At 43.7% G+C, this 13,506-nt stretch overlaps 1 protein-coding gene across 1 annotated transcript in view; it reads left to right on the forward strand.

Annotated features, from left to right (window-relative positions):
• Window positions 1-13,506, forward strand: part of LOC126235320 (retinal guanylyl cyclase 2) — a 456,575-nt gene that overhangs the window by 317,907 nt on the left and 125,162 nt on the right. The window lies entirely within an intron of this gene.

Consider the following 13,506-nt stretch of genomic DNA (forward strand, 5'->3'; position numbering starts at 1 on the left):
TTTGTTATACCATGAATTCAAAGTACTGTGTTAACTTTTCAGAATTCGAGTTGTTGCAATTCGGTAAATTTATCAATTTGTATTTTACAGCACGTTGTGTCGTCTCAGAACAGTACGCTGCGAGGAAAGCGCTTTGAAATTCAACTGAAGCTCGGTACGGGCTTTCGTTAAAGTTTCGAGAACATACCTTCACCGAAGAGTCCAGCAGTATATTGCTCCCTCCTACGTATATCTCGCGAAGAGACCATGAGGATAAAATCAGAGAGATTAGAGCCCACACAGAAGCATACAGACAATCCTTCTTTCCACGAACAATACGAGACTGGAATAGAAGGGAGAACCGATAGAGGTACTCAGGGTACCCTCCGCCACACACCGTCAGGTGGCTTGCGGAGTATGGATGTAGATGTAGATGTAGATGTAGATGTAGAAAAACATTGGCGTGCAATAGGTCGCATTCTCGTAGACGATTCCCCTTTCAAAAAACACAAATAAATTCTAATTTATGAGAGACAGGCTAGTTTGGCAACAAAGAAAGGGATGTAGACAACGTGGACCATTACGAAATACCTTGCATTTCCCAACAGATAGGAAATGCTTCAACGTGGACCATTACGAAATACCTTGCATTTCGCAACAGATAGGAAATGCTGGTAGTCGAATCCATCGGTTCTAAAATTATCAAAAGAATGCTGTCGGTTGAAAAACGTGCGGGAGTTGTCAGGTGATTGCAAAGTCTCTTTCTCTGACCGGTTTAGTATGCTGAGGTTGCGGAGAATGTTCTATAATCCGATCGATACAATGCGTGGCAAAATTATGTGAGCAGTCCTGCGAAATGGTATCGTTCTTATTTCCAGACAAGCAAGCATTAAGTTTATTTAGTTCCTGTTTGATTTGACATTTAATTTGCAGCTGTCCCTGTCGAAAGTTTTCAAGTGATTGAAATTCTTAAGTGTGAATGAAGTGTACCGGTTGTGTACCTTCAGAGTGATTGTCATGATTTAATTTTAATTGTGCTCCTGTGTCGGCGAGTTCATCTTACTCAGCTTCCTTACTGTCGTATTGGTCGTGAACTTTTCTAGCATCATCTGTAAGTGACTGTAACTGTACAGCCTGACTAGGCGTTTTCTTTTGAAGAGTAGCAACAATTTCACTGGATACCGACTTTCTAATTTTAGCAATAAGTCTTGCCGCAGAGTTTCACAAATGGTATTAAGTTGTTCATCAACGGCTACTGCTCTGCGTGGCACACGATGATTAAGGCTGTCATGAGCTGTAGCTAGTTCACTCAAACGAGATGCGACATTGGTAACCTCTGTTGTAATATCATTTACGCGATCTGTTAAAGCTTTGTAACTGTCTTTTAATTCGTCAGAGAGTGATTTCTGATTGTCACGGAGCGCATTTAAAGATTTTTTTATGCTCTTCGAATTTGTGATTAAGCTCTTCCAAATGAGTAGTAGCCTGTACATCAAAATGTTCTGTACGAGATTCATGATTTTTAGAATATTTAACATTAAGTTCTTGAAATTGCAAGTTCATATTTCATCACCAAATCAAGAATTTAACTCAGTCTTTATTTTCATTAGTTACTTCCATCCCAATCAAAGTTTTCATTCTTTGCTGATAAGCCCTTAGTAAGAATGTCAGCTGTCTGATCTTGTGTTGAAACATACTCGACATTGATCTTCTTCTCATTGACTAACTGTCGCGCATACTGATAGTATGTTTCAATATACTTAGAGCATTCATAGAATATTGCGACTTTGATATATTTAATAGCACTTTGATTGTCAATGCGTAAAGTAGGAATTGAACATCATTAGAATCAGATGTTTCTGTATCATTCATAGTCGATATGTCAACTAATTTGGTAACATCTCTCTTCAATGATTGCTTCAAAATTTCGTCCTTGAATTTTACATCTCGGTTAACAATAATTGAATGCCTATCTGGAAGGTATACACGATAGCCACAATCATAACCAAGTATATAACCTTTCAGAGATTTGGCATCAAACTTTCTCCGTTTCTGTGCTGGAATCCAGATAAAACATTCTGTCCCAAATACTTTTAGATGATTAAACTGACTCTTCCTTCTCAAAAATAATTCTCTTGGTGTCTTTCCTTTAACCTTCGTTGGCCGGTTCAGAGTATGAGTAGCTGCAAGTACAGCTTCTCCCGATAAGGCTTTTGGAATATGCTTTACTGAGTGAAGCCATGAACGTACCATTTCGCAGATAATCCTGTTTCCACGCTCAGCAACTCCATTTTGCTGTGGTGTATATGACACAGTCAAATAATGTCTCAATCCAATTGACTCAGCATATCTTCTCACGTCATTATTGTCTAACTCCTTGCCATCATCAGTCCGCAGTTCTTTAATGGTACACTGAACTTGTGTTTTCACCATCCCAATAAATATTGGCAACTTCTCCTATACCTCATCCTTTTTCCGTATAAGAATTGTCACGCTGAAGCTTGAGAAGTCATCTTTAAAAACGAGAAAATATAGATAGTCAGCTAAATCGTTTTCTTCTATTGGACCACAGATATCGGCGAAGATTAATTCACATGAGTTAGTTGACTTGTCAACTCGTGGACCAAAAACTAGCCTATGATATTTACCTATCATACAACCTTCACATAATTAAGTATCTAACCTTACATTGATATCATGAGCAGTCAAAAATAATAGTACATGTTTGTTCTGGTGCCCAAACCTATCATGTCACTATTGAAGAGTAGCAAAGTTTCCTTTACTACACAGGACTTTTCTTGCTTAATCACTTTCGCTGCCAGGCGATAAACTTAATTCTTGCTTTTACATAGAGCAACAACAATTGGAATACTGTCTCTATAAAATGACCATATTTTACCATCATTTTTGATACTTTGATCAATACCTTTTTCTCCGCTCTTTTTAACAGAAAATAAATTACAAGCACCATCTGGACAAAACCATACATCTTCAAAGTATCGTCTGCTCCTCTCTCTTCCAAAAACGTTTCAACATCAATACGACCACTCCCAAATGCTTCGATATGTACATTATTTTAAGCACTGTCTATTTTCTGTGGTACATCAAACGAAGTGTATAAAACATACCCGTCTTGACGATTTGTAACGTGATGTATCGCGCCACTATCAATATACCACTCGTCACATTCTGATACATCTACATTTGTAGGTAAATAACATACTTTAGACAAAATTTCTTCTGGAATTTCTCGTGACAATGTTTTCACAGCTGATAACATTGCAGAACCACCACAACCACTAGGACAGTTCCTAGAGATATGACCTTTGCTTTTGCATTTAAAACACACTATAACCGTTTTGCAGTCTTTCGAAATGTGTCCAATTTTACCACATGAAAAACATTTCTTCACATCACGGGTGCTTGAATTTTGCACCTTTTTCACGTTACCCAATTTAATTTTGCTTCGTTGCTGTATAGATACACTTCCCTTGGTTCTTGAAAACATTGCAGCAGCTACGTTTATTTCTCCTCTGTCTTGAATTCGCAGCTCATAATTCAAACACCTTTTCTGTAGTTTATGCCACGCTTTGTCAGCTTGTGGTAGATCATGCCAAGTTACGTAAATGTCATCAAATTCTTTTGGCAATGTCTGAAGCAAACGTGCACACAAATCAGCTTCTTCTTTTGGTTTATTTAGCATAGACATCTTTACTTGTACTTCGTCAAATTTTGCTAAATGACCTTGCATAGCGGTCTAAGGCGCTGCAGTCATGGACTGTGCGGTTGGTCCCGGCGGAGGTTCGAGTCCTCCCTTGGGCATGGATGTGTGTGTTTGTCCTTAGGATAATTTAGGTTAAGTAGTGTGTAAGCTTAGGAACTGATGACCTTCGCAGTTAAGTCCCATAAGATTTCACACACATTTGAACATTTGACTTGCATACCGCCTGACCTTTCCCATTCGATATCGTGAAACATATGTCGCAACAAGTCGATATTTTCAGCAGACTGAATATCATTAATCTGGTGTTATTTATCCCAAACATCTTTTTCAGTTTCACATGTAGCTACCAGAACTAGCGGTCTTCAACGTTTGTTTCCGGTTTCACAAAAGATCCACATACAACGTCGTAAAGAGCGTCGCATTCCAAGACAGCCTTCATGAGAACACGCCAGGTAGCCCAATTTTCTTCGCCATTTAATTTTTCAACCTGTTGTTTTTCTTCAGTTATGGTGTTATGCCCGTTTTTCTGTTTATGCTTACAAACACGTCGAACAACTTCGTGAACTGTCTGCAAAAAGGGTGATCGCGTCAAAAGCCGTCAGCTTGAATTAGTCGATTTTGACACTATTAAACACGTCTCAATTATGTATCAAATCAATGCTAATCTCAACCACTCTCTGCTACCATGTTACGAGAAAAATATATATGTATATATATATCCAACCACTAAATGATAGCGCAAAGATTTATTTAAGTGCCAGAACATAACGTAAGATCAACAATAGAACAACTACATATTTGTTGTAAAACTTCATAGATCTCTAATACAAAGAAGAAATACACCAACCATTAACTTTCCATCAAAGATATTTGCACACATGTAACAGAAACAAATATGAGCTGTAATATTATTTACAATCATTTAACACTTTGTAAGGCGCTCGTTATTGTTCTTCAGTCCGTCAAAACGTGTGGATTGTTCATCAAAACGTTCATTATTCTGTTTCTGCATTTCACCTAAGAACTGAAACCAACGATCGAACTGAGCTTGCTGAGAGAAATTCATGTTGCGTGTAGTCAAATGAAGCTGTTGCGTAACAGTGCTGTCGGAAAAATTCCGTAAAGGCTGGATATCAGATTTTGGCAAAGGTACTGAATCTTCCATATTTACGTGTGTTCTATTACTATTCTCAGACAGTAAAAAATCAGTAATACGACAAATATTATTATCGGAACATTGAGTTACGTCAGAATCAAAACTGTCTACAGTGTTCGAGCATTGACTATCCGGTTGCAAAGACACAGCGTCTTGTATTATTACGTCAGAAATATGGTTAGTATTAGTAGCAACAGAATGATGAGCAAAGGTATTGTTGCTGTCGGTTGTATTTTGCAAACCGGATTTTTGCGAATTCATCGTAGTGCGCGATTTGCTGACAAACGTACATAGAGAAACACAAAAACAGATCACAGATATAAAAGACAACGTCGAGAACATTAGGTGTCGAATCTGAAAACAGTTGTACAATGTTTTGAGGGAAATAAACAAGCAGTGATAAGTAACTAACCTCTGTTAACATGCCACACTACGCCTATACGCTTCAGCTGTAACATTTATTACGGCCTACACTCAGGTTGATATAAACAGCGTACAGGACTAAAGGTCTAACATCTCCCTCAACAAGTTGCCTCAACATGTTGTCCGGATATCTGCTATTGTATCTTTTCATTTAACTGAACTTTGAACACGGCGAGTCGTGCTAGACATAACATTCCTTTTATTTCTTGAATAGTCAGCAGTTCGTATTGAAATTTGTGCTAAGGTCTTATGCGACCAAACTGCTGAGGTCATCGGTCCCTAAGCCTACACACTACTTAATCTAACTTAAACTAAATTACACTATGGATAACAACACACACACACCCATGCCCGAGGGAGGATTCGAACCTCCTACGGGGGTGGGAGGGGGGGAGGGGGGGCGGGGATCCGCACCGACCGTGACAAGGCGCCTAAGACCAGGCGGCTACACCGCGCGGCTCAGCAGTTCGTAGTCTTGTAGTTCGTGTTGCTCACTCTCAGTCACGGTGCCCTGGGTTCGATTCCCGGTGGCGTCGTAAACTTTCTCCGCTCTGCACTGGTGTGTGTTTTTTTGTCATCATTATTCCATCATCATCGACGCATAAGTCGCCGATGTGGCGTTAAATAAAAAAGACTTGCAACAGGTGGCTAAACATTAATGCTGTATTATAAAGACACACTGCGAAGCTTCAGTAAAGCGCTAGACTATCATTTCAGAAATCATGGTCCTTGTTAAGGGAATAACGAAAGCATTCCAGCCTTAATGGGCTTCAGACACCCAAAGATTACTAACCTAACATTTTGTAATTACAACACGGAAGAAATAGGAAACGAGAATGTGGATCTCTCTGAATTCCTGACCAAGCATAACGTGGACTTATTGTTTTTAACAGAAACACGTCTCAGACAGTCACAGTCATTCTGAAACAGGAAGATGACAGGCCACGGGACGGATAGAGTAAACGGAAGTGGTGGTGGCTCAGCCATATCTCTGAAAAACATATCGACGCACTTGCTCGAAATTTGCTCACACAGAACACGATGAGACTATGGCGCTCGCAGCGCCCACGACATATGGTAAAATTACTCTAATTGCCGCGTATTTACGCTCCAACGACCCTCTAGACGAGAACAGTCTAACTGCAATCTTTGACACATTCGTAAAGGTGCTGCTTTTCGGAGACCTGAACGCAAAATATTTCGCCTGGAATTCTAAACAGAACAACCCGAAAGGGGTGAAATTATGTGACCGAGAAGAAGGACTCCGTATAATTACTTATGGTCCAATGGAACCAACAGACATACTGTGTAACAGAAATCACAGACCAGATATCCTAGACATAACAATCCTAAATAACTTGAGGTTTCAGAAAATTGGTTCAAATGCCTCTGAGCACTATGGGACTTAACATCTGAGGTCATCAGTCCCTAGAATTTAGAACTACTTAAACCTAACTAACCTACCTGGCTTGTAATGCGCCAAGTACGTATCCCAGCCCCTAGACAACGAAACCAGCCAAAACTTAAATATTTCAACTCTGAGTGAGAGGGTACGTAGTTGAGGGCTACCACATCATTTACTTTTCTATTATTTGAAAGCCCGCAGTTCGAATCACAGTACAGTGAGGAATTTGCTCCTTTGTTACAAGATTTAAAAATTCTACAAAAATGGAGCTCCAAGCGGTGGTTACGGTTCAGGGTCTAGGAGACAAGAGAGAAGTAGAACGTCTCACCAGAGAACTTCACAGACGTGCAATCGACTGGAAGAACGAAATGTGGCAGGACTGCAAGGAGACTTTTCTCCTACAAACACGTAATCACTGGAAGTTAGTAAGGCCTTATTAGGCCTCGCAGGCTTAACCTTTGATCCACTGCATAAAGCAGAATTATTTGCTACCACTTAAGAGACAAGCATCACGCTAAATCCACATTACTTCGGTGTCGAAGGCGAAGAAATACACTCCTGGAAATTGAAATAAGAACACCGTGAATTCATTGTCCCAGGAAGGGGAAACTTTATTGACACATTCCTGGGGTCAGATACATCACATGATCACACTGACAGAACCACAGGCACATAGACACAGGCAACAGAGCATGCACAATGTCGGCACTAGTACAGTGTATATCCACCTTTCGCAGCAATGCAGGCTGCTATTCTCCCATGGAGACGATCGTAGAGATGCTGGATGTAGTCCTGTGGAACGGCTTGCCATGCCATTTCCACCTGGCGCCTCAGTTGGACCAGCGTTCGTGCTGGACGTGCAGACCGCGTGAGACGACGCTTCATCCAGTCCCAAACATGCTCAATGGGGGACAGATCCGGAGATCTTGCTGGCCAGGGTAGTTGACTTACACCTTCTAGAGCACGTTGGGTAGCACGGGATACATGCGGACGTGCATTGTCCTGTTGGAACAGCAAGTTACCTTGCCGGTCTAGGAATGGTAGAACGATGGGTTCGATGACGGTTTGGATGTACCGTGCACTATTCAGTGTCCCCTCGACGATCACCAGTGGTGTACGGCCAGTGTAGGAGATCGCTCCCTACACCATGATGCCGGGTGTTGGCCCTGTGTGCCTCGGTCGTATGCAGTCCTGATTGTGGCGCTCACCTGCACGGCGCCAAACACGCATACGACCATCATTGGCACCAAGGCAGAAGCGACTCTCATCGCTGAAGACGACACGTCTCCATTCGTCCCTCCATTCACGCCTGTCGCGACACCACTGGAGGCGGGCTGCACGATGTTGGGGCGTGAGCGGAAGACGGCCTAACGGTGTGCGGGACCGTAGTCCAGCTTCATGGAGACGGTTGCGAATGGTCCTCACCGATACCCCAGGAGCAACAGTGTACCTAATTTGCTGGGAAGTGGCGGTGCGGTCCCCTACGGCACTGCGTAGGATCCTACGGTCTTGGCGTGCATCCGTGCGTCGCTGCGGTCCGGTCCCAGGTCGACGGGCACGTGCACCTTCCGCCGACCACTGGCGACAACATCGATGTACTGTGGAGACCTCACGCCCCACGTGTTGATCAATTCGGCGGTACGTCCACCCGGCCTCCCGCATGCCCACTATACGCCCTCGCTCAAAGTCCGTCAACTGCACATACGGTTCACGTCCACGCTGTCGCGGCATGCTACCAGTGTTAAAGACTGCGATGGAGCTCCGTATGCCACGGCAAACTGGCTGACACTGACGGCGGCGGTGCACAAATGCTGCGCAGCTAGCGCAATTCGACGGCCAACACCGCGGTTCCTGGTGTGTCCGCTGTGCCGTGCGTGTGATCATTGCTTGTACAGCCCTCTCGCAGTGTCCGGAGCAAGTATGGTGGGTCTGACACACCGGTGTCAATGTGTTCTTTTTTCCATTTCCAGGAGTGTACTTAGAGATACCGAAGAGGAAAAAGGCACTAGTCTCCCAGAAATGCCAATCGTATATTCACAACGTGAGGTGAGGTACGAAAAGTGGTCAGAAACCTCGGCATAATTCTGTGCCAGGTCCTGACGGAGTATCTAACGAGGAGCTCCTAAACTTATCGAGGAAGCCCCTCGTATTAGCGAAAAGGATGTTTAACAGTTGCTCCTTGAATGAGTATTTCCATAAAGATTTGAGAATATCAAGGGCGGTACCAATTCCCAAACCGGAGAAGACCCAAAACAGCCAGTAAACCACAGACCGATCAGCCTCCAGTCAACAATTTGTAACACCTTTTAAAGGAAAATACTATACGGATTAAGTCAGCCACCTGCGGAAAATGACGTCATAGGCCTGAACATCTCGCATTCCAGACGTACTTCTCCTCGAAATTACAATTACCGAGAAAAACAGAATACATATCGCACAATATGAATAGTGCCTACTACACTGCAGGAGTATTCCTTGCTGAGGAAAAGGCACATAAAAAAGTGTGGAAGGCCGAACTAACGTAAAAAATGGCAGTCCTTTGCCTAATCCTAGATTACTTAATCACACTGACAGACAGTTTCCTTTTGGACAGAAGATTTGTCGTGTAGATCGACAGCCAAACGTTATGTAGGAAATACTTCGATCAAAGAACTCCGCAAGGTTCTGTACTACCGCCCACGCTATTCATTTTGTATGTCAATAACGTGCCCACTCTGCAAAAATAGTTGTCACTCAATCTGTGGATGACACTGCCCATCTCACCAGCGGCTGTCGAGCGAACACAGCGATAACCCGCCTCCAGAGACAACCAACTCTCACAGAGCAGTGAACAAAGTGTAACGTGATACGGCAGACAAGGCACGTGCTGTCATGTACCAGATCTGAGACACTGAAAATTGATTCAAAACAGATGATTGAGACTAATTTTAAGATTGACTAGAACCAGAGACTTCATAAAGAACTTAACGTACTCATGGTAGGCGAGTTGATTAAACAGCATACCAGGAAACTACATAAGAAATTTAAAATCTAAGACCAATTTCACAACATTTAGAACATACGTGAACAGTCAATCACAGACAATGGCATCGCATAAGAGTTCCACAAGTAATAACAAAAGATCCCATGAAGGAGTAAATAATAACCGAAACTACAGCAAGGCAACAGGGCTAGAGCCCAAAGTCCCGTTAACATCCGACAGATGCTAAAATGGACAATAAGAAGTCCACTCTTCAAAGAAGACAGTACGTCTGAGTAACTGTGAAAAGGTTTCCGACAAGCGATATTATGCGGACAGCACATAATTTCTTTGAATATTTAACACTTTTAACTCTATGAACTGAGCTATTAACGGAAGTATGGTTTTCTTGGCTGTAACGACGTATTCTTTTTAACGACATTCGAAAGTTCTTGGAAAGCCGGTTATACGAGAGGATGTCAAAAAGTGACCGGTACTGCTCTTTTGCATTTTAATGCGCTCGCGCTTGAGGCTGGTGGTCGCATTCCTGGAGACGTCTGACCTTGAGTGACGTAATACGATACGCGTCAGTCGCCTGTGGTACGCACTTGGAGGGAAGCAGGGAAAGTGTACGGGCGTGTTTACTGTGCCCAGCATGGCTCTTAAGTTGCAGCAGTGCGTGTCAGATTTTGCGTTTTTGTTCACAAACACTGGAATCGTTGCCTACAAAGGGAAAGCCATTGGGAAAACACAAGTTTCTTAGTGCCAAAAACGATTCTGGGAGGATGAAAATGACCTGGCCAATGCTCCACGCCCTGGAAGGCCATTAACTTCGAAGACTTAAACCAGTGTCAACATAATTGACGTCATGGTGCAGGAAGACCGTCGTTTATCGTTAAGAAAGATTGTAGATATTATGAATACATCCCACAGATCAGTTGAATACACTGTACGAAATGTTCGAGGGTATAGAAAACTTGCAGCAAAGTGGGTGCCTCATGTGATGAATGACGAACAGAAGTCTCACCGCGTGATGCCATGTGAACAATGGAAGGGAAGGCTTAAGCGAGATATTTTGGACAAAGTCATCACATGTGACGAAACCTGGTTTCACCATTATGACCCAGAGACAAAACAGGACAGTGCCCAATGGAAACATCATTCAAGTCCAAGTCCCAAAAATGTCAAAGTTTAACCAAGCGCAGGAAAAGTCACGCATTTTGCCCTCTACTATAAGCAGGGCGTTGTGTGTGATCATGTGGTGGATGAGCAACGTTCTGTTCTGCGGATTACTATTTTGAAGTATTGAAGGGGCCACTAAGGAGGAATTCTGAAACAAAAAGACCACATCTTGCCCAGATGGTATGAATCTTTCATCAGGATAATTCACCGGCTCATCGCGCCATCAAGACTCAAGCAACAATCACTGAATTAGGCACTGAGGTGATTCCACATCCACCTTATTCACCGGACATAGCACCATGTGACTTCCCCCTATTTCCTGCAAGGAAAAAAGAGTTTCTGGGTCGTTATTTTCGGAGTGATCGAGAGGTAAACAATCAAATCTCTGGTGTACTCAATAGACTATCTAAAAGATGCTTGCGGAATTGTTTTGAACATTTGACTGAACACTGTAATCACTGTATTGTGTCCGAGGGTGATTACTTTGACGGTCTTTAATGGAATTGGAATAAAGATGAACAGTATTTTCCCCTACATAAATAATTCCGGTTATATTTTGACATTCCCTAGTAGTAATACAACTGTTACACTGAAGCGCCAAAGAAACTGGTATAGGCTTGCGTTTTCAAATACAGAGATATTTAAACAGGCAGAATACGGCCCTGCGGTCGGGAACCCCTATATAAGTGTCTGGCGTATTTGTTAGGTCGGTTACAGCTGCTACAATGGCAGGTTATCAAGATTTAAGTGAGTTTGAACGTTGAGTTATGGTCGGGCACGAGCGATGGGGCACAGTATCTCAGAGGTAGCGATGAAGTGGGGATTTTCCCGTACGACCATTTCACGAGTGTACAGTGAATATCAGGAATCCGGTAAAACATCAAATCTCCAAGATCACTGCGGCCGAAAAAAGATCCTGCAGTAATGTGGCCAACGACGACTGAAGAAAACCGTTCAGTGTAACTGAAGTGAAACTCTTCCGCAAATTGCTGCAGATTTCAGTGCTGGACCATCAACAAGTCCCAGCGTGCGAACCATTCAACGAATCATCATTGATATGGGCTTTACGCGCGCTTTACGCCTCGCCTGGGCCCACCAACACCGACATTGGACTGTTGATGACTGGAAACATGTTGCCTGGTCGGACGGGTCTCGTTTCAAATTGTTTCGAGCAGATGGACGTAAGCATCCTGTCTGATCACCTGCATCCATTCATGTCCATTGTGCATCCCGACAGACTTACTCAATTCCAGCAGGACAATGCGACAGCCCACATGTCCAGAATTGCTACAGGGTGGTACGAGGAACACTCTTCTGAGTTTAAACACTTCCTCTGGCCACCAAACTCCCCAGACATGAACGTTATTGAGCACATCTGGTATGCCTTACAACGCGCTGTTCAGAAGAGATAACTACCCCCTCGCTCTCTTCCGGATTTATGGACAGCCCAATAGGATTGATGGTGTCAGTTCGCTCCAGGATTACTTCAGACAGTAGTCGAGTCCAAGCCACGTCATGTTGCTCACTTCTGCGTGGTCGCGGTCCCCTACACGATATGAGGCAGCTGTACCAGTTACTTTGGCTATTCACTGTATAACCCCCGAGCTCAAGAGTTGTAATATGTCAGAACGACGAAGAGGTATGGTTTGGGAGAGAGGGATGGCTCACGTCGAAGCATGTGGGAAACACAGGCAAGTTTGTCATTGACTTTATTCCATCGAAGGAACACAGCGGGCCTTGCGCTAAACTCGGTTATGGCGATGGCGCCGCGCGGCGTGCGTGCGTTCGCGCCACCGCGAACGCGAAACCTGCGGCGTCGGCGTCTGATTGCCCAGCCTCGCGGACGTAGCGATCCAGTCGCACCACGGCTAAGTGGCCACCGCGTGCATTAACTGTGCCCGTGGCCCGAAACACGGCAAACTGCTCCTTGAAGCGCGACTCGTAGACCCCAAGGGAAGCAGCCGATCGTCGTTGTAGCGAGCCGTAGCAGCTGTGGCCGTCCGCCCAGGGCAGCTCGTTCAGGGCCCGCAGGCAGCTTTGCACCCTGGAGGTCGCAAGTTCGCGCCCCACCCCGCCCCTGCGGACGGCAACTTACGGTCCGCCGGACGATGCCTCCCAGCAGCCCTCTCGCTCCTCGCACCGGTGTAGCTCCGCCACAGCAGTGACGCGTCCGTGCAGCGGAGGTTAGAGGTAGTTTCAGCGGGCCGGCTTGCCGCCGATATCAGTCACAAGAATGTCGTCGTGGCCTGCCCCTTAAGGGGCTCCGGAACGCCCTATACTTGCAATGTTAAAATAACGCTTATAAATTACATCTTTCCTCACAAAGTATTTGAGGTAGGAAGTTGAACTTTTTACAGATTATTTATTGGAATATGGGCTACAACTTAACACAGGGATTTTACAAAATTTTAGTTCAGTTATTAAAGATGATTTTTTTTCAATTGTAATGAAAATTCACAACATTTTTTTGCAATTTTTTATTTATATATTCAAAAATATACAGTTTTTTGGAAAAAGGCTGTGTTAAATTATGCAGAAGGTACTGTGTAACATTTACTGAAAGTTTGAAACAAATATGTTTGGTTAGTTAGTGTTTTTTTTTAACGTCCCGTCGACAACGAGGTCATTAGAGACGGAGCGCAAGCTCGGGTTAGGGAAGGATGGGGAAGGAAATCGGC

Source organism: Schistocerca nitens, chromosome 2, assembly GCF_023898315.1.
Source record: "Schistocerca nitens isolate TAMUIC-IGC-003100 chromosome 2, iqSchNite1.1, whole genome shotgun sequence".
Classification (NCBI taxonomy): Eukaryota; Metazoa; Arthropoda; class Insecta; order Orthoptera; family Acrididae; genus Schistocerca; species Schistocerca nitens.